Below are 22,580 nucleotides of genomic sequence, written 5' to 3'. Positions count from 1 at the left end.
CACATGCCTGGTGTAGTTCTTTCCTGTCCTAGTTTACACGTGAGTTTATTTGCAAATGTTACTTTATAATATATGACATTGTAGCTGGGCGTGGTGGTGCAAGTCTTTAATCCCAGGACTTGGGAGGCACAGGCAGATCTGAGTCCAAGGCCAGCATGGTCTACAGAGTGAATTCTAGGACAGCCAGGGCTACACAAAGAAACCATGTCTCAAAAAAACCAAACACACACACACACACACACACACCACACCACACCACACCATAATACAAGCAACCTAAGACAATAACCATTTTATTAATGGCTGTATTAATGGCTGCATAGTATTTTTTCGTATTTGTTCCATACTTCGTTTGACCTTCCTTAATTACTAAATATTTAGAGTATTTTTCACACTGCGACATTTTGATAGATTGCTTTGGGTATTCTCCCAGTAATTTCTTATAGGTAAATTCCAAGAGGAGGGCGAGCAAGGAGAAAAGAAACAAACACAAAAAACAAACAGAACCTGTTCATATCCTACAAACATGGATAGCATAGTGTTGTTCTTCAGAAACCAGAACCACGGGAGGGAACTCGAACTGAGCGCCATTCCTAATTTTATTGCTTTGCACATGATGAATACATCTGCCAAAAATCTCTCTGCATAACAGCAGCAAGCGTGCTCTCGCTAGGTTTGACTTGACCTGACATTTGAGCCATTCCACACCAGCTTCTGCGTTTACCCTCCAGTTTTGACCTCAGAACCTCAGTTCCTGTACACAACAGACTGGGAGCAAGTGAACGGAAAACAGTCAATTTCTCGTCCTGAGTTACTTGGAGTGCCTCACTACCCACTGCTGTACCCCCGGCTTGTCATGGACCAAGCAGGCTGACTGAACCTGAGGCAGGAGGACATTCTCACTCAAAAACATGGGTGGACTCAAGAAACCATCTAGAACTGCCTCTTAACACCTCCAAACTAATGCCGGCAAGACACATATCGCTGCTAAACTATCATGTCAGAATCTCAAATTAGTGTCCCGAGAGGTTAGTACAGCCACACGTGGGTGCCATGCACAAAAGAAATCATTTTAAAAGTTTGAAGCCAGAAAATTGAAGATTCTTTTGTTTTTAAATGAAAAAGGACGCGGAATATAGAGGTAAATATATTAACATGCATACTTATCTTGGAAGTGGCCTCACAGATGCGCAAACGCACCCTCAAAGCACAGACACGAGAAGCAGATACAGTGCTGGGTGAGCAAATCCTCCCTTGGTTCACTGAAGTGGCTCCGAGAACAGGGTCCATCCAAATTCTTTTCTCTGTACTTGAGGCTACTTGGTGAAGGGTGGCACAGTCTCACAAGCTACTTAGAAGCATCCCCTGGTTTTGTTCTGAAGAGTGAAGGGGACAGTTCACAATCCCAGTCCACCCCTAGGTTGGAGGCAGGAGGGAAAGGGACCTTATCTCACTTCCTCCTTATCTTGTCCCTCTGCCCCGCATTCCTGTCCTCACTGCCCCCAGGAGCCAGTTCTGGGAATTCCACTCCCAACTCTGCAGGAGCAGGCACGTCAAATGTTCTCCCAGGCGGTTCCTCTCTCCCCGTAGTATCTCAACTAATGACAGCCAGCCTCAAAGCTGGGGGCCACACGTGCCCCTCTCACTCAGGGAAGCTACAATAGCATCCAGAGTCAGAGCTGGGTGACTTGCTACTCACGCTGTGTCACACGGGCTTGGGGTCCGATGGTGCCTGCATCCTTCAGAACTGATTGGAAACCATGGTTTAGGGCTGATACCCCAGACCTACTGAACCTCAGAATTTACGGTTCAGGAAGAGCCCCACATGAAAGGAGCAGAAGGGTAATTTGTTAAACAGATCTTCAGCACACTTCTCCCTTTCTGGAGAACAGAGTGGGGAGGGCCCACGGACGGTTCTTTATTGGCATTTCTTCAGGGCTCATGAGCACAGAGTAAGGTATAGCGGTGCATTTGATCTTAACCAGGCAAGACTCACAAGGAACTTTTCTCAAACTGCCCAGCAGTGAAAACATCGCGAGTGAACATAGTTAAAGAGAGGAACGTCCCTTTAGACTTTTTATAAATTCCATATGAAGGCCAGCAGCAAGGGACAACTTCATACTAGTATACTGGGTACTGCAAGCAGTCACACAAAGTGACACCCACCCCTTTGCTATAAAAGGGGTACAACTGTCAGAAATTCTTAGAGTTCTTAGGTCCTTTGATCCTAGCTTGACTTTCTAAAGGGAGGAACAGCCAGCGAAGAAGCATATATGTGTATACTTATACACACACACACACACGATATGCAATACACATTTAGGGACAAGTTCTAATGTAGAGCAGACTGGCCTCTAACTCACTATTACTCAGTTAAAAACACAGAAGGAAAGGACACCTAGGCAAGCACTCTTGCACCTTCAGGGGGTAGTACAACCTAGTCTAGGAGCAGACCCTGCTCTGGATGTGCCCTGGCTGGAGCCTTTACTCTTCATCCCCTTGGACAGCGGCAGCATCACTATGGAAACCACTCCCCAGCCTGCCAACTGCGGGGAGCGTGGCTGGGAGCCAGTGCTTCATCTCTGCCATGAGTACCTGTAGGTCCGAAGAAGCAACCAAGCCGTTCAGTACTTAGCATTCCCTGCTCCGAGGAAACAAGCTAAGCCACACACTTAGCTCCAACACTCACAGTGCTTGGGCGCTTGGGAGACACAGCGATCTCCGGACCCTTCCCCTCAAGACCCTTCCATGAGGCAAACCGAGGTATGTTGTTGTTTTGTTTAGAAAAGACTAAAGCTGTATTCTCAAAATGAAAGCAGATGGAAACTGGCCAAAAGAACTAGCTTTCTGTAGATTTTACTAGTTTGAGACCTGAATGGTTCCAAAGAGAAGAGCGGTGGGTTGTCTATGCTCATGGACAAGCAGAGGAAAAACCAAAAAGGCATACAGTGATCGTGTTTTTGAACTTAGGTTTCTGTCTATTGTTGCTTTCCCATCTTGTTACCTCACAATAGAGCATACAGGTATACCAGGAAACGCTGGAAAACTGCCATGCCACGACAGCACATCTCACCTAGAGCTGCGTCCGCTTGTCAAAATATTTGGAAGACCAATGTAAACAAACAGATAAACAAGCGTCTTAGTCACTGTTCTGTTGCTGTGAAGAGACACCATGACCAAGGAAACACTTGTAAAGAAGTCCCATTTATTTGGGACCTTGCTTACAGTTTCAGAGGGTTAGTCTATGGCCATCATGGTGGGAAGCAGAGCGGCAGCCAGACAGACATGGGGTTGAGAGCTCTGCATTCTGATCTGAAGGCAGCAGGCAGGGCGACAGATACTCAGCCTGGCATAGGCTTTTAAAAGCTCAAAGCCTACCCCCAGTGACACACTTCCTTCAACAAGGCCACACATCCTGATCCCTCTCAAGAGTTCCACTAACTGGGGACCAAGCATCCAAATGTGTGAGCTATGGGGGGGGGGGGGCATTCCCATTCAAACCTCCACAACAAGATAAAATACTGTCAGTTTAGCTAAGGCTCTTTCCTCTCCCCCAGCCACCACCTCAGTCAGATGACATCATGGGGATGGCTTTGGAGGGCAAATCAAAAGCAAATCCCTATAGCAAGGGTAGCGATTTCAAAGGTGATGCTGAAAAAGATTTGCTGGGGAAACAGTCTCCTGGTCCTTGTCACATAGGACAGTTACTACTGGGGACGATGAACCTTCGTCAATAGAGAAAGTCAGTCGTACTCAATAGATTGCTTGAGGAAGTCTCCAAGTATAAAATTAAATTTCGAAAGAAAATATCAGTAAATGAGAGGGGATAGAAAAGATAAGTTAGAGGGGCAAAGCCCGTGCTCTTTAGAAATCTGAGTCACCCACAATAACTTATTCTTTGGAGAAATATAAACAGCCCTGTTTTACAATAATTTATTTTAAAATATTTTCTCTCTTTATATCTGCTTGTGATGTTTGGTGATGTCCATATGTCCCAAGAGTCCACATGATTCTTATTTTTTCTCATTTATTTTTTTAAAAAAAGGCTTATTTTTATTCATGTGCATCTATTTGTGAGTGTGTGCATGTATTCAGATGCACACCTGAGGAGCCCTCTGGTTTTAGGAACTGAGCTTTGGCCTTTGTAAGAGAAGGATGTGCTCTTAACTGCCCACCCATCCCTCCAGATCCTTGAATCAGAATCTTAACTTTACAAAAGACCTGGAAAGTAAAGCAAGATGGGAGGCGGCAACTTCCTTTGTGGGCAGAGCTCTGTGGGTCTGCTGCCATTCCTCAGGCCTCCTGTTAGTCCTAAATATAGCCCGGACTACTGACTCACACGCAGTAACCATCCAACAAACATCCGTTGGAATAGGGTTTAGGGTCTTATAGCTAAGTCATACATAATAAGTACTTTACCTTATTTTTGTTGTATACACTAAGTATATATTATTTTTTCCTATTTTAATTTTTTTTAATATGTATGGGTGTTTTGCTTGCCTGAGTGTCTATGGAGGCCAGAAAATGGCATCGGATCCCCTGGAACCGGAGTTACAGTTGTGAGCTGCCACATGGGTGCTGGGAATCAAACCCAGGTCCTCTGGAAAAGGAGCCGTCTCTCCCACCCCTAAGTTAGTTTTAAGCATTGGGGATTTCAGTTCTTTAAAGTGAGACTGTCAGTCTGTCTGTCCTAAAGATGTTTGTTTTATATTTTTACGTATATGAGTGCTTACTTGCACGTATAGCCGTGTACCATGTGTGTGCCTCAGTTCTCTGCAGAGACCAGAAAAGGGCATCCAATCCCTGGAACTGGAGTTACAGAGGTTCTGAGCTGCCATGCGGGTGCGGAGAAATTCACCCTAGTTCTCCTCAAGAGCCCTATTTCCTTTTCAAATTTCCAATTACGAACGCTTATTAAGCAACAGGTGTGGACTACAATGGTTGCTAAACAGCAAAAACACAAGATAAACATACACCCTGCTACTTACTAAGATTATAGTCTAAAATAAAACACAAGAATGCTATACGCCTACCACAAACCCTCAACTTAGAAACAGAGTTTAGGCTTGGAATGTGGTCCAAGTATCTTACTTGTATCTATTTCCCCCATTACATTAGGCTTGCTAAGAAAAAAAAAAAAAAAAGAGCACTTAGAAATTTGGTAAGACATTGAACTGCTGTCCCGTGTCATGCAGAGTTCTAAACACAGATGCCCATGGGCTACGCGCAGACAGGGACATCAGGGACGTCCGGGACCACACCAGGACTCCTTCTCCTCCACTTGAACGCAACCTCTTCCTCCTTTTCCACCAGTGAGGCTCCGATCACCCCCCATCGAGGAATAAAGTGCAGCGCCTAGATATGACCCACTGGGTCGGGCGACCTAATGAGAAACTTCTAGGAAATATTAATTCGTATTTTAAAAGAGGACCACGCAAACGGCCAGAGGAGACACCTCGCTATGGAAGACACACCAAGATGGTCCAGCTTACACTTCTCCAAAGTGATTAAGATCATATCAAATGCTTGCTCTTTCGTTATCTATTTCTGGTGTAAGAGCACAGAAGAAATTTAGCATCAAGACAATATAGTGCACGCTGCCTATTGTAGACAGTTTCTTTGTTTTGCTTTGTTTTAGTTTGGTTTCTGGTTTTTGAGACTTCATAGCCACAACTGACCTTGAACTTAATGTAGACTAGACAGGCCCTGAATTTGCGATCCTTTGATGTCAGCTCTCAGGAGCCAGGATCACAGGTGTGATACCTACACTTTAAGGACCTGATTCTTGAATTCTTAAATGTTTCAGAATAAAATTCATTTTTGCCCAGTTTAATAGGAATTGATACTTTACGACACAAACCTGAGTGACCACACTGACTCTAAAACTGGTGCTTGGTTTAACCCTGCCCCCAGGAGACAGCATGGCTTTTCTTCAGACCCACAAGGCTTGAGTCCCCTCTACTCCTCCCCAGTTACACAGGCTGAGTGGTATTACCGTAGGCTCTGTGTGGGGAACAGCCAGAGGCATGGAAACAGATGCGTGCTACACAGTGATGAGCGTGTCCCACACTAGCGTGTTCCTGTTCTCACAGGAAAAGCCAACCAAAGGTAGTCAGTGCCCTGATGCTAAAAAAAAAAATCCTTTGTGGGCTGGGAAGACGGCGGAGAGGGTAACCGTACTGGATGTTCTTCCTGAAGACCCAAGATGGAGGGAGGCCCAGCACCCACACAGTGGCTCACAATTGTCTCTAACTCCAGTCCCAGTGGACCTGATGTTGTTTTTCTGACCTCCTTCGGCATCAGAAATGCATGTGGTAGGTACAGATTAAAAACACCCATACACAAAATATAAAAGTAATAAAAATTTTAAAAATCATTTGTTTTTACTCCAATTCTAATGGGAGAAGAGCCTTAAAGCTTGGGCTGCTGTAACAAATAAGACCCCGCACTTCAGAACAAAACACAAAAGCAAAACACACTCTGATTCTACAGCAGCAGCGTGGAAAGAGTTAACTAACACAGAAAGTTATACAGCAAAGGGTAGACCTCAGCATGATGACAAGGGATCACAGGAAGCTCTTTGAAGGAGGGAGCTGAAAGGCTTATGCGAGCTTATATAAACCTTATCAGAAAATGTGTGTGTGTGTGTGTATCTGTGGATATATAATACAGATCATACAGAGCTTGTACATACACACAAACACACACCAAAATCATCTGCATATAATCTCAAAGAAAGATGGCCAAAATGGAGAAGTGTCACCCTCCTACCCGACTCCCCAACACATTCTTGAATCAAAACTTTAATTTTGAAATAGATAAACTGCCATTAATCAATACATTATAAATGTTTGATTTTTCTTTCTCTTTTAAACCATAAGATCCATTCAAATCATGACCTTAGCAGCCACTTGAAATGACTTTCCTTCTGTTATCTGTGTGTTTCCAAACAGGCATTCTTCTCACAAAAAAGTTACTTTGTATCTTACAAAAACATGTTGACATATTTAATACAAAAAAGAACACCTACAAAGTAGGAGGGGCAAAGATAGAGATAGTCGTAAACAGGCAAAAAAAAAAAACAAAACAAAAAAACAAAAAAAAAAACCAACCACTTCCAGACTGTATGAGCTTCAGACAGGCGGGGCTGCCAAGGAGGCATAAAAATAAAAATACCAAAAGAGGCACCAACTTTTTCCATCTATAGAATCTCAAGGACGTGGGGACATAGGGAGCCTGCTTGCTGTGAAGAACCCAGAGCGTGGTGGTGTCTTGACTCTAGGAATTCGAATATCTCAAGAAGTACCGGCTACCACTCTTTGTTTAGTTTGTACTATTGTCCCTCAAGGATGGAGAGTTTCATCCGTTCATTCAGAGAAAAGCCAACTGTCCCTCTGAGTGCAAACTGAAACCCAGAGTTCTCGGTAAGGAGTTCACAAAATTAACCCTGTCTGTTGTGAACATCAGTAAAAAATCAACAACTGGCTCAAAAGTCAGACCTGCCAAAAGTCAGCCCTGCCAACGACTTCCCAGCTCGTATTTGCTCAAGTATAAATCAACTGAGAGAAACTGCTGCATAGATAATCCTCTTTCCAAGGTGGGGGGGAAGAAGGAAAAAGGTTCTTTGCAAGGAACCTTCAGAATGCTGTTCCCTCCACTGACTTGGTAAAGCATACAGTGGCTTAACGATGAAGTTTTCTGAAGACCATTTATTCTGGGACCCTTCCTGCTATCAGGCTACTAAAGCTGTGAGTCGGGAGACATATAGGGACGAGAAGTAAAATGCCAAGGGCATCAGAGCACACGAGTTGTATTGGCTGAGAAATTCACACCAGCAGCTATCAGAGTTCAACCTCCCAGTCTATGGGCATCAACCTCCCCCACCCCCCAAGAAAAGCAGGCTCAGACAGAAAGGAGATTAATGGCTCTTAGATCCGGTATGTGGTGGCAAGGCTAGAAGGGAATGGCTCATGACTGCCAAACAGTTTTCTTTTTGGAATGACAGAAACATTCAAGCATTGCTTGTGGTGATGGCTGTGTGATTATGTATCATAGATTTGCATATGTTAATAAATGGGTGAACTTCCAATGTGGTGAATTATACTTCAACTAAGCTTCAACAATATTATCCAAATTAAAATTTAGGGTGTGGAAGATGGCTCAGTAGAGGAAAGCACTTGTGTGAAGACTTAGGTTCAAATCCCCAGAACCCACATAAAGCCAGGCACACTCACACCCTTGTCTAAAGCTAGTGTCTTACCATTCCTGTAGTGAGATAGGAGGGCAGACAGGAGAAGGTCCGTGGCAGTTAGCCTGGGAGAACAAGAAAGACAACAACAACAAGGGGTGGTGAGTGAGGGGAGGCAAGGCTCAACACCCGAATCTCCTCTGCCTGCCATATAAGCGCTGGGGCGGCACATGCACCCATATTCACATAAAGAGATTAAAAAGAAACAAACAAAAACACTAAATTCCTTCATCTGTGAGATCAGAGAGCAGGTAGGGAAAGGTGTAGAGGGTATGAGAAAATCAAAGAGAGCCCAGATGCTGTAAGATGAACTGAGAAAGCATCACTGGTCCTCCTCATAGAATCATCTCTCCAAGCAAGCACAGGCGCAGTCTCCCAGATGCTAGGGGATGCCTCTGACGCGAGGCCCTCAACTTTAGGGTCATGTGCCGAGAAACTCTTTAGACTCCCAGTGCTTGGTAGAGCATCCTGACTTCTGCAAGCTGCTCCGCCTGCACGTTGTCCAGCGGCAGAAAAGATCTTATTAGCCATGACACAGAGTCTTTGGGCAACCCTAAGAGACAGCAAGGTGTTCCCCCTGACTTCTGTTCCCCCTAACACATCTGATAAGGATTACCACACAGGAAACAATTACACAAAAGACTTTCATTTGTTTATCTGATAAAGACAGTGCATATAAACACACACGCTCAGGCGGCTCTTTAAATATGTTGTGTGTGGCTGTGTGTGTTTCCTGGCATTAATTAGCACTTCCACAGGAATTCTGGTCTTCCTCCGTGGAACTTTTCACCATCGCTGGGCTAATTTCTCAGGCTGCAAGTATCACTCACTGACAGTGAAAGGGAACCGGTTTGGGCTCTTGGCAACATCAGCTAAAAACTGACATCAAAATTGGCACTCCTTTTTACAGATTCATTAACACTCGGACAGACACGCAAAAATGCTGATGTGGGTCACACAGATGGAGTTTTCTTTCAGATGGACAGTCAGGAGGAGAACGAGAGCGAGAGCCTTCAGCTTCACAGAGCACACGGGGAGGCAGGCTTTTGAGTGTCAAAGGGAACCAGGCACTTTGAGGTTGGAAGGCTGCCGGGCTCTGAACACCTCTGTCTACCCCCAACTCAAATTCAAATAAGGAAAATTAACTCCCAAGGCAATGGGTTGGGTAAGGGCTCAGTGGGTAAGAGCACTTTTGATGTGGGAAGGTCATCTACTAGTTGAAGAAAGGGGGCTCTGGATACCGATGGCTACCAGTAAGACGAAGGAGAAGCACTTCAAGGGATATTTAAGTAAAACAGGGTAGAATACAACCCCAAAGTAAGACAGCAGCTTTGAAGAAACGCTGAAGAAAGCAAAATGTTTAGCACCCAATGGCGGGTGTGGGGGGGGGGATGTCTTGAGAGTGTTTTCATGGGTATATGATTCTTTCCCCACGTGTTACGTAAAATCCTTCCAAGTCACTGACTTTTTCAAAGGTGAATGTCTTGAAATGCATGAAGATAAGAAGTATGCTGAAAGCAATCTGCTAGAGCAGGAGGTGAGCGCTGCCAAACATTCTTTGGGGGAAAGTCGAAAGAGGCAGTTTCCAGACTCACATTGATTGGAGGCTCAGAGGAATTGGCAGAAGAGAATCAGGAAGAACTAAGACCTACTTCCACAGAAGTCCAATTTAACAAGATCATGAAAGAAAACTTCAAGCCACTTCAAAGGGAAGGTAGCCTGGTGTGGGGCCCAGAATCTGGAAATAAAGAACCAACGTGGTCCTTGCCAAGTGCCCAGCCTCTGACAGACAGGACACACTGGGACGCCTCACACAGCTGGTGCCAAAATGTAATTTTAGCCTCAATGCCCAGGAGGAAGCAGATTCATCAGAGGCTTTCTTTTCCCTCATATGCTTTGCTTCAACAAAACTGGATCACCCCTGACCCAGCAGAAAAACTCATCCCAGACATCTTCTTCATGGTGACCAAGCAAGCGAAGGCTCAGGCTATGAAAGGGGTTGGTTCAGGTGAGCCTTTAGCTGGGTAGGTTGTATGGACACCCTAACTGGGGCAGGAAGGCAGTGGAACGGCGGGGCCTGTCAGGGAGCTCACTGCCCATTCACAGCCCCTGTGGTGGAGTCCTGTTTGCAAAGCCTCTGGCCCAGGCGGTACATCTGTCTGCAGCGTCATGCTGCCATGCTGGACTGGCCACGGAATTCCAGTTGAAGATGCTATCATTTTATTTGTTTATTTTCCTAGCCTGGCAACAGCATCCTTAGAACTGGAAGATCCTATGAAGTGATGAACCCTGAGAAACTGATGCGAAGCTTCAGTTATTAAGGAGAAAGCTAAGAGCCACACATTACATTTCTTAGGAGAGCAAGTCAACCTATCTCTGTGATTGCTCTGCTCATGCCGGAATGATTATCTCTGCCAAAACCTGCACTTAGAATTCAGTGTCTCTAACAGTTACTGACAAATATGTAAGTGAGGACACTGAACGAGGTGCACCTGAAGACGATCTGAATACTTCTGCAGCCGCTCTGTCACCAAGGAGAACCAGTCAGGGCCCAGGAGCCTGAGGAACCATGGTGATACCAAAGGAAGGTAACAAAACCAGCCCAAGCGTCTGACATCACTGAGCTAAAAGAATCCATCAACCCCAAGATCTGCTTTCAAAAAATATTGACTTTCTTAATGCTTAAGACAACTTCCTGTGTGTCTCAGTTTAAGAATTCCTTTTAAAATCTATACCTAATAGTAGGTATTCCACATGAGTGCCTGCTATTAGGGTATCTGAAAGCTCTTAGCTAAAATGTTCCAAATATAATAGCCTGTGCTCCAGAACACACATGTGCATGCGTGCATGCATGTATGTGTGTGTTGAAACTAGGGCCTCTTGCAAGCAAAGGGGGCAACTTAATCTTCACTTTGAGCTCTTCAAAGTGTTTGTTTTGAGACAGGGTCTTGCTAAGTTGCCAAGGCTGGCTTTAAACCCTAGCGAGCCCTGACCCTCCCTGTAGTTGCGGTAGGCTTGAACCTACCTGCAACTGTAGCCTCGCTAAGACTACAGTCCTGTACCAACAGGCCTGGCTAACTTCAAGCACTTAACCTAAAGAAATGTACACTCACTCCTTGGGTTGGTTCTTGACAGAGCTTCTCAAGTGTGGTCCCCAGATAAAGCTGCACTTTCGTGACCAGAGAACTTACTAGCGCTAATTCCCAGGCCTCACCCCAGCCTTGGTGACTCAGAAATCCTTGGGTGTAGAGGCCAGCAAACTGTTTGAATAAGGACATTGGTGGTTTTGCTGCACGCTGAAATTTAAGAACCTCTGCTGCCTAAGACACCAGGTGCCACACATCATTAGTCACAACCAAATACACGGCGAACCGTGCAGAACTGGGCTGTAGAAGTGCCACCCTGCCCTCCAGTCCCGACGCCAAGCACTGTCACAGATGAAAGGCCAGGAAAGAACCAACACCCGACGGTGCCCGCACAAAAACTTTCCCATCGTCACCATGAGTGCACAGCGAGGCTATCAGGGCGAGTCTGGAGGAGGAAGAGGAAAACCTGGAAATAGTGAACCTGAGAGAAGATACAGACGTTCTCCTGACACCGCTGATGTTAGGAACCTGGGTGCGAAGGGAAACAAAGAAAATGTCGGGGTGGTGGGGGGTGGCACTCTCACAGATGGAATAAAGCAGGAAACAACAAAAAAAACTTCTGGGGTGGCGAGAGACAAGAACTGGGGTGAACGTGAGGAAAGCGCAATGATACGGGCATCCTGACTCAAAAGGAGAAAGTGAACAATCATGATACTCCCACAAGACACAGAGTGCTGAAGGCAGGACCTGCGAAGGGTAGCAAGTGCTGAGCATTGTGGGAACATGGCTGTGAGCGGGCTGGAGAGATGGCTCAGGGGTTGTTAAGGGTGCACACTGCTTTCTCAGAGGACCCAGGCTTGATTACCGGAACCCATCATGGTTACGCTGCCTATGAATATGGCTATAGGAGATCTGACACCTCTGGCTGCCCCCCCCCCACTCTCTCGCTCAAGCGGAACACTGGCAATATGTACTCAGAGATGGTAACTGAGCCTCTCGGACTGCTGAAATATTGTCATGGACTCTGTGGGAAGTAGAGAAATGAGATGTTGATCATGCAAACAAGGAAGGAAGGTGGATATTTAGCCATCAAAGGTTACTCGGTCAGATATGCTTACCTGAAACAGTCTAAGTCTGGGAAAATGTGCAATGACTCTGATAGTCTATAGAAGAAGGGCTTGCACACGGAGCCCACAGCGGCATTCTCTGAACACACACCTATTCCTGAGGGGCAGACCAGGCCCTTCCGCAGACCACCTGACAGCTAGTTTTACATGATGTTTAAATGAGTCAGTGTAATTCTTAAACTGTTAGCTATCTAGTGTGTACTAACTCTGATGTGCACCCACTTCTCAGAAATAAGAACTAAACAATGATATTAAGGGGCCTAAGTGCCTTATGCCACCCCCCCCCCCGGCAAGTTAAGGCCTGGGGACAGTAGTTAAAGGGCTTGCTACCCAAGCATAAAGGCTATTTTAGATCCTAGAACCCTCATAAAAGGCTAGGTGGGCACGGTGACTTGCCTATAATTCCTGTCTCAGAGGGCAGAGATGAGATTCCCGAGAGCAAACTAGGCAGTGAGCCTGAGCCTAGCTATATGCATGAACCCTGGGTTTGATTAAAAGAATAAGAAAGGTAGACTAATGGAGAATAATTTCCAGCAGCAACCTTGGGTCTCCATGACCATGTATGTGTACACATGTGTGCTTATGTACATACAAACATACATATGCGCAACACACACACACATAGACACACACGGAAAAGGGGGGGAAAGTGAAGAAGTAATAAACCATGAGCACTGTATTTACTTTTTCTTCCTTTACTAGTGAGAGATTCTTAATGCGAAGGGCCCACATGCGCCCTATTCTAAGGACCAGTCTGACCCCAAAGGGCCATGACCAGGATGTCCGAACATTCCCGTCACGGTGACATTAGTCTTAACATTTCGGAAGAGGTTTGCACAAATACAGTCAAGGTTTGTGGTTCTTTGAAAAGTAGACAAGAGAATAGAAAGACTTACAAGTAAGTTCTGAAGGACCTTAAAGCATGACTGGAGAGGTTGGGGAGATGGCTCAGTGGTTAAGAGCACTGGCTGCTCACCCAGAGGACTCAGGCTTCGTTTTCTAGCACCTACGTGCTGGTTCACAACTGTCTAACTCCAGGTCCACGGATCTAATGAACTCTATGGCTTCTGTGGACAACAGGTACACATGTGGTACACAGACAGGCATGAAGGCAAAACACTCATACACACAAAATTTAAAAAGTAATAACAAAATGAAATAAAATGGCAAAGGGTGAATAGAGTGGAATGGGGGCCCTGGAGCCGCCCCCCCCCCCTTTTTTTAGCCTTTGTTCCACTGAGAATGGTGACCATCAAACCTATTTTCCTTGCCAGCCATTGGTACAGGGAAGGACATGTGACTCAGCTCTGGCCAATGAGCTACTCCATGGGGTGTTTCTGTGGGGCATTTCCCATAGTTCTCAAGGGGACACGCGGTGCGGGGTCAGCATGTGATGGCGAGTACTTCGGCGTCCACTTTGCCTCTGTGCGGTCCGAGGGTGTTCTGGCATGAGGACGGTGGGAGAGGGTAGCGGCTGTGACAATGTGGGAGGCGGAGGGCGACACCGTGCCAATAATATGTCAATTAACTTTAAAGCCGCTCTTCTTGGAGTTCAGTTATAAAACAGACAATTTGAGTCAAGATTTTTTTTTCTTAGCTTTTATTTGCACCTAGTACATATTCAGAAAATAAGACTAAGATGAATCAGAAGGAACTCTTGAGAGACTGTACTGCCAGGCTCCAGAATACAGATGGTTTCTATAGGGAAAGACTTCATTGTGAGGGATTCTTATGGCAAGTGGCATTGTTTGGTAGAAACTTGAATGGGATGAAGGAGGGCTTTTACCCAAAGTTCATGGAATGTTTTATCCCACAACCAGCACGGGATATCCTAAGATGGGCAAGAGAACTACCCTGCCTCTGCCTTTGGCTCCCCAAAACTCACTTCCAACTACCCACTTTGATGAGTACCTCACCTGGTGAGGCTCAATCACAGACCCTCAGAGTAGCTCAGTCCCATTCACAGGAGGCAGTCAAAAGGCAGCTATGGAATGAGCTTCCAAAGCCGGTCCCAGAGGAAGGCTTTGCCCTGTGCCTCGAGGCTGCTCAAGGAAGAAGCTCTGACAAAACTCTAAGCGGCTGTATTCTGAACAAAGCATTATCTGCACCAGTTACGGTAAATGAAATAAGTAATTATCTTCACCACGCTCCCAGTAATTACCTTCGCTAGCCAGTTTTTAAAATACTTTCTATTTAACTTTCCTTTTAAAGAAGAACAATACAATTACTACGCCAGCCTTTCCTTTAACCTCATCTCTTAGAGCCCCCAGGTAAAGGCTAATTATCAACCCGAATAATTGCATGCCCAGTGCATCATCCCAAAGATCAAAATCTCAGAGCATGGAATTTCAGTAAAATTTTTGAGTAAGGAAACCTGGTAAAGCTGGTGGTTACCGACACTAACACACAGTTCCTGCTAGGTACTCACTGCTACTGTCTACCGTTTGACCAATACCTCCTTGTACACTGAGGGTCAAAGTTCACCTCCACCATTCAAGTTTTTATTAAGTGGTTATACAGGCTAAACATAGTGTTCATTCTAGGGAGAAGGGGATAATAGCGCAGGCTTGATACCCAGGGAGGGAAGAATGCCGGAAGTCATGATGACACACCCTTATTGTACTTCTTCCATTAGCGAGTCCAGGGCTACAGAGATGCAGAAATACAGAGGATAATCCAAAGGATGTAGACAGAGGACACCCAGCCTTCAAGGAATCACAGAGATGAGTAAGTTGGCCCTGGAGGGGAGGAAGCAGCCTCTTCCAAGGGGACAGGGGCAGAGCCCACAGGATGGGGCGTGGATGAAGGAGGTGTGGGAAATCTGATAGCCAAGTGTGGATGACTAAGGCTGTGTGTGCCAAGCTAAGGAATTTGCCTTGTATTTTGAAAGCAATAGGGGGGGGGCACTAAAAGACACCTGGGCTCAGAGTTGGGTGAACAGGACTGGGTTAGTCTTCTAGAACTGCAGTTCGGGACTGAAACAAAAGAAAAGGCTTAACCAGAGGAAAGGAAGCAACAAAGCCCACAGTGGAGGAGCAGGGAGTGGAAATAGAAGTCAGGGCTGGGTAACTGATGTAGGATTCCCCCTGTGTATGCTGTGAATACCATTGGTCAATAAAGAATCTGTCTTGGGCTTGGTAGGGCAGAATGGGGGGGGGGGACTAAACTGAATGCTGGGAGAAAGAAAGCAGAGCCAGAGAAGAAAGACACAAGCCGCCAACTGGAACCTTGCTGGTAGGCCACAAACCTCGTGGTAAAATATAAACTAATAGAAATGGGTTATATAAGAGTAAACCAGAAATACACTGGTTAAGTGACTGGTCAAGCAGTGATTTAATTAATACAGTTTCTGTGTGGTTATTTCGGGAGTATGGGTGGCCAGGAAATGAACAAGCAGCCTCCCACAACAGATAACAGTGTGGATAATTGAGCCCCAGGGTGTAGACAGATGACAGATGCTAGTCCTCGAGACAGGAAAGCAATCTTGAATCATGGGTTGGCATCCCAGGGAGAGAGTAAAACTCCCTGGTCCATCTGCCTACCCAGAATAGAAGCCTCAAAATTGCTGGGGTGCTGGACTGTGGGTTCCAGGACTTGCATAGCTAATTCTGCTTGCTGGGCACACACTGCACTGTGTATTCAATCCATGACCAGCTGGTAGATTCACGGTCTTTATCTTAAAGGCAAAGGAACAGACAAAATCCGTGGACGAATGTGATACAAAGCACATCAACAATGGGCAGAAATAACCGCAATGCACACTCCTCCAACTGCTTAGACAGAGTGACACGTCCCCCACCAGCCAGCAATGTCCTCGCCGTGCCCTTGGCTAATCTTCAAACAAGCCAAGTCCAAGGAAGCTCTCTACAGCCCCTCTGACCTCAGACCTGACTTGCGTCCGGGCTTCCGATTACTGCCTTTTATTCCTATAATTCTCTCCGCTCTGAAAAAGAGCAGCCAGATTCTATCATGGATGAGCCAATACATGCAAAGAGCCCGGTCAAGCATAGGACGTACAGAGATCCTCAGAAGACAGGTCACAGCTGTGGCTGAGTGAAAGCCTTTCCTCACCCTCGGCCACTCACTGGGAATTACGTCAGTCTCGTCATTTCTTTTCAAGGCACTTGCTCCCCACAGGCACAGGGCTGTCTCCGACGTGTTTGTACTGCAGACATGTCGTACGACCTAGACGGTGGTCTCCAGGGGTTCGGGGAACCGAGTATCATCTGTCATTTATATTTGCTTCTGGGACTGACACCTTTCTCTCAGGACATGTGTTTGGATATTTACAATCCGTTTAGACAGGAGGAGCAGCAGTCAAGCTACTGAGTCGGAAAGTGTCGCAGCTTTCCGCGATTCAGCCGAGCAGATGGCAAATGACTATTTTTACAGCCTGTTTCTCCATTACATGCAGAAATATTTATTAACATTGTATTTCTGTTGCATGTGTGCAACCAGCAGGAAGGCAAGGCAGGCAGCTGTCGCCGGGGTGGGGGAAGGGCCCACGAGTGGGAGCACGCTGGTGCTCCTCTTGGTAGGCAAGCAAGCCAAAGCCTCGGCTTATGGGAGGGGAGCCCCAGATATCTGCCCATCTCTGTGACAAAAAGAAAGTGCCATGTCGGGAAACTCATATGCAGCCCTTCAGAGCAGACACCCTTGAGTAACTGTAACTCCGTCGACTCTGGAAACTGGGCAGGTCAAGGGGACTCTTCTCTGAGGACCTGCCCCATGGGTGGCCAAAGGGCTCTAAGGCAGGGAATCTATAAACCTTGGCTCTGGTTTCTCAGCACTCCAGGTAGCAGAGAGGAAGAATGTAGAGACGGATCTATAACAAGTGGACAGATGTGCATCTAGGAGCAGAAACGCAGAAAGGCAGCCATGTCCACTGCAAGGTCCATCCTGAGAGTCATTCAGGGTCTACAGCTAAGAACAAAATCTTAAGAGGTTTACACAGAAACCAAGGCCCAAAAGCAGAAGGGGATCCAGCAGGAACGGAGCTGAGGAGGATGCTACAGCTAAAGCCGGCCAGACCTTCCCGTTTCCGCCTTCTCCTCCGATTTTCTAACCTCAAGTTAGGAAACAAGGATCCCTGCTTTAGCTCTTTCTACTAATACAGAAGGAAAATGTTCTCTAGGTTTAAAATATTTTAAGAAAATACTGCGTTGGGAAAACTGTGTTTGCGATAATAAATGTCTGAATCTATAAAGGTCTGAATCCTCTATAGATTTTGTGTTTTCTTTATTTCTATCTAGCATAAATGAACACGTAAATAAACCCTTACTAAGTAGCCAAATACATACTGCTAAACATTGGCCTCAACCCAATTTGGACCCAAATTCCTCAGAAGGCTTAGTTATTACTTATTGCTAAAAATAGAAAAAGGAGAAAAAATAAATCCTAAATCCATCAATCCAGGACAGGATGTATCTGGGCTTACACAGTACCCAGTTACCATACATCTACGCCCAGTCACCCCAACAACACCAAAGTAGAAGCAATACCTCCCCCATCACCACCCCAACAGCTAGATTCCAGCAGATGATCCCCAGTGGGACCAGACTGGATGGAAGACAGACCACCTCCCGACCAGGACCATGCCACACTGGGACAAGAACCTCAGCAGCAGCATCTATGCTCTCAGAGCCCAGATCACCATCCGGGTCTCTTGGAATGTCGAGGTATCTGTCAGGCAAGTTTATTAACAACAAGTAAAGGAAGGTCCTGCCCATGGCCATCCTTAAGGTAGACGTGAAGAAGGGCATTGCAGTTAGGAGAAGAAAGCTTGGGGCATGGATCTAAGGTGAAGGCACCCACAGCAAATGCAGCTAGTCTTGAGGACACCTGAAGAGAGGTCTGTCTAGGGAGATGAGCCGGGAGGGAGACAACCCACGAAGGTGCTGCCTGCCTCTGGGCAGACCTGGCCATGACATGAAGAGCAGACAGGCCTAAGGAATGGTCTTCTTTGCCGTGCAGGTGTGTAAGGACCCTCTGCTGCCCATCCCCCTGTGGGGCTGGGGTTAAAGGATGTCAGGGAACTAAGAAACTGAACATAAAAGAACAATTAAAGACAAAACCAGACAGACAAAGGAGAAGTTGGAAAGCGAAGAAGTTGAGAAATCTTGGTATCTACTTGGAATGTAAGAAATGCAAAGGAATGGGGGGGGGCATGGTGGAGCATTGCCTGTGAGGGCAGCATTAGGAGGCTGAGGTAGAAAGCTGGGGAGGTCTGGGTAGAAGAGGGAGGGAGGGGTGGGGGTGGGGGAGTTGACATCAGGCAATGCCCTGCTCTAATCTACTCTATATATTATTTAAGATTTGCTTTCTGAGTCTGTGTGTGTGCGTGTCTATCTGTCTGTCTGTCTGTCTGTCTGTCAGTACATAAGTGTGTCCAGTGAGACCAGGCAGTGTAGATCTCTTGCAGCTGAAGTTAGAGGCAGTTGTGAGGACCTTTATGTGGGTGCTGGAACTGAATACCCACTTTCTCCAAGAGTGTGTCACCTTCCCAGCCCCTCCATATTGTGTGCATCTTATCCCCAGAGACTAGATTTCAGAAGAGGCACTGGGCTCCATTTTTAACACAAATGCAGGCAAACGGTGTACCTTGGCGGACACAGGAACAGCTCCTTCCCTTTGGCACCGACCACCACAAGGCTTAGACTACCAAAATTACTTCCAAAAGTAAACAGGAAAAAAAAATGTTCTCTATATTTATCCAAGAAAATTGGAATTGTATCAGGAAACCCAGACCTGAGTAAGTATCGAATACACCAGAGTGAGGAAAAAACACAATATCCTCACCTGGATGGCCACCCGTGTGTGCTGAGTGACTGACCAACAAGCAGGGAATCTTGACTTCCTGAAGTTCTGGCTCAGCTAGGTCCCCACTATTGATGAGGTCTGTTTGAGTCATTGTCCGTTCATCTGTCTGCCTGTTCATCTGTCTGGACCTGCAGCCCATGTGTTCTTCTGACCCAGCCCTGCCCCTCACGGCTAGTCTCATTGCTTCAGCTCAGCTCCGACTGGGTGCCTGGCTACAGCGGCATTGTCTGTGGACACCGCCAGCAGTGGCCTTTCCCCACTTTCTTCAGCAGACTCTAACGCAGTGCTTCTCAACCTTCCTAATGCTGCAACCCTTTAATACAGTACTTCACATTGTGGTGACCCCCAATCGTAAAATTATTTTTGTTGTTACGTCATACCTATAATTTTGCTACTGTTAAGAACTATAACGTAAATAGCTGAAATGTAGGATATCTGATACAGGGCTGCTGTGAAAGGAGCGCCCCATCATAAAGGGGTTGTGACCCTGTTCTAATGGATCATTTTAGCTTTTTGGTTTTGTTTTGTTTTTCGAGACAGGGTTTCCTCTGTATATCCTTGGCTGCCCTGGAACTCAGTACACTAGGACTGTCCAAAACTCAGAGACCTGCCTGTCTCTGCCTCCCGAGTCATTTTAACCTTTTTAAAAAAGAGATTTTTTTTTAAATTTTACACATGTTTGCCTGCATGTATGCATTGCACCATATGCATGCAGTACCCGTGCCAGCCATAAGAGCGTGTCAGATCCCCCCAGAACTGGAGTTACAAAAAGCTGTTGAGTCACCATGTGGGTGCTGGGATTCAAACTCAGTTCTCTGGGTTCTGTTAAGCCAGTACTTTTAACCCCCGAGGCATCTCTCATGCCATTTGAAAGCACCGGCCTGTAGGAAGAGCCTTGAATCTTCTTCTTCCTGTTCATTTGATTCTAAGCCTCTGTCTGGATGACAGTTTCTGTGGAGGCAGCTTCAGTAAGTAAACACGGAAAGGTAGTAGCTCAGAGAAAAGACCAATTAGAAGAGGGATTTATTATTTCGGGTTTTTTGGGGGGTGGGGTGGGGGGAGAGAAGCAACCTTGAGTCTGGGGTTTTCCAAACATCCCTCTGCACAAGGAGGAACAGAGAAATGCAAAACTTTCAACAATGGCTATCTATCAGAAGACTCAACCCTCACCACCGAGTTTCCAGTAGATTCAAAGGAAAGGCAGAAAAACAAAAGCACTGAGCCCAGGTTGGTTCAGGCACACACGGGTTTCTGGGAAACCAGGAAACAAGGTTTGCTTCACCCTGAAAGGGCTGACAGCCAGCATTTTTCTTGGACTTGAGTTCTTAAAGATGTAAATGTTTCCTATTCCCAGATTTTGGCTTGCAGCTCAATAAACAGTCCTTAACAGAGACCGGCTTGATAAGGACTTAGGAAATGCATGGAGAATTAAGTTTCAGCAAACCCTTCGAGCAGTCTTTTCCTCCACGGCAGAAGTGTGGGTGCGAGCTGATCTGTAGGATGAGCCTGTAGGGGAGCCCATGAGGGCTGGGGGATGCGATGGGTTAGGGAGTGATTTCCAGACTCCTCTGGGAGACTGGACAGTATTTGTGTTTCTGAGTCTGGCTTGTGTCTTGGGGATGCAACACCCTCCATACAACCATATTGTCCTAAATGGCAGGATTTTTTTTCATCTCTATGGCTGAATAATATTCCTCTGTGTGTGTGTTTTCAGATACACAGGTAAAAGGTGAATTCCTGCATCCTGTGATGGTTCTAGATTTGAAGGAACCATTCTTTAGTTGGTTGCCATAGTGACTATATTACCTGTCAAAGCCCCTGACAGTATGAAACAGTTCTCCTTTTCCTGCATCTTCACTAACACCTTTTTTAAAAAAGTCATTGGAATGAGTGAAATTTTAAGGTGGTTTTGATTTGCATTTCCCTGAAGCCGCTGTTGTCAACCATGTTTTCACGTCTGTCACTCTCTCTGTCTTCTGTACTGTCCCCTAGAAAGTGCCTTCTTTCTAGGAATGTTAAGTCTTTCATCCACGTACACGGTGCGGGATCGGTGTACTGGATGGTTTCATGTCTACTTGACATAAGCTAAAATCATCTCAGAGGAGGGAACCTCAATTAAGAAAATGCCTCCAGAAGATCAGGCTGTAGGGAAGCCTTCAGGGCATTATCTTAATTAACAATTGATGGAGGAGGGCCCAGCCCTTTGTGGGTGGTGCCATCTCTGGGCTGGAGGTCCTAGGCTCTGTAAGAAAGCGGTGCCTTTAATCCCAGCACTTGGGAGGCAGAGGCAGGAGGATATCAGTGAGTTCAAGGCCAGCCTGGTCTTGTAAATTCAAGGCCAGTAAGCTCCAGGACAGTCAAAGCTAATTTAGAAGAGAAGCCCTGTCTTGAGAGGGAACAAAGAAAGGGAAGAAAGGAAAGAAGGAAGGAAGGAAGGAAGCAGGCTGAGCAAGCCATGAAGTCATGAGTGACAAGCCAGTAAGCAGAATTCCCGCATGGCTTCTGCACCAATCATCTCCTGCCTCCAAGTTCCTGCCCTGTTCCTTTCTTGCCTTGGGTCATTGATGGACTACTATGTGGAAGTTTAAGCCACATAAAGTCTTTCCTCTCTAGCTTGCTTTTTGGTCAATCTTTCATCGCAGCCAAAGAAACCCTAACTAAAACAATGGGTCTGGTTCTTCTCTCCTGCCAAGTCTTCCCAGCACCGACTGAACGGCTCTCCCGTCACCACCGTGAGTCCTTGGCATCCTTGCCAGGGGGTTTTCTGTAAGTTCCAGGACCACACGGGAGTCACTTGACATTTGAGGAATTATTTATACATCTATCCTGTTCCTGTTAACTTGCAGCTTCTTTCAGGGTAGTTCTGGCCACATCTGTCACTCACACCCTCAACAGAATCCCATCACAGAGCCCGAGGAGAGCAGGAGCCATAAAACAATGCCACTGGTTTCTTATTCTCCAAGGGGAGTTGTCTTGGAGACAAAACAACTGTAGTCATTGGTGCTAGATAAAGTTAATGAGGATTCCGGTGCCTTTGGCTGACCCAAACAGGTTCTAGTCCTTATCTACTCTCCATCACATTATTAACTCCATGACACAAAGGAGCAATAAAAGCAGGCCGCTCCACAGAGAAGACCCTCATCATATATGCTTAAAAGAAGGTTGAAAAAAGTTAATATAAGCATTTTTTTTTCCTCTCCCTCCCCTCCTTCCTTCCTAAGAGGTCTTAGTAGTACTTGAGATTCTCAGGACAAAGCAATGCCACTGACAGCATCTGGACATCTTTGAGTCCTCTGTTAG

General features: G+C 46.1%; 1 protein-coding gene across 5 annotated transcripts in view; it reads right to left on the bottom strand.

Annotated features, from left to right (window-relative positions):
- Positions 1–22,580, bottom strand: part of Kank1 (KN motif and ankyrin repeat domains 1) — a 182,146-nt gene that overhangs the window by 66,388 nt on the left and 93,178 nt on the right. The window contains exon 1 of one of the 5 annotated variants that reach the window (XM_050157873.1): positions 1,164–1,389. The exons of the other annotated variants lie outside the window; for them this stretch is intronic. The gene's annotated coding sequence lies outside the window, so the exon portion shown is untranslated. Of the gene's footprint in view, positions 1–1,163; positions 1,390–22,580 lie in introns of those variants that run through there. 5 annotated transcript variants of the gene reach the window in all.

The sequence above is a fragment of the Alexandromys fortis genome, unplaced genomic scaffold (assembly GCF_014885135.2).
Source record: "Alexandromys fortis isolate MF-2015 unplaced genomic scaffold, M_Fortis_MF-2015_v1.1 scaffold_10, whole genome shotgun sequence".
Lineage (NCBI taxonomy): Eukaryota > Metazoa > Chordata > Mammalia > Rodentia > Cricetidae > Alexandromys > Alexandromys fortis.
The sequence above is the reverse complement of the archived record's forward strand: the minus strand, read 5'-3'. Positions and strand labels throughout refer to the sequence as shown.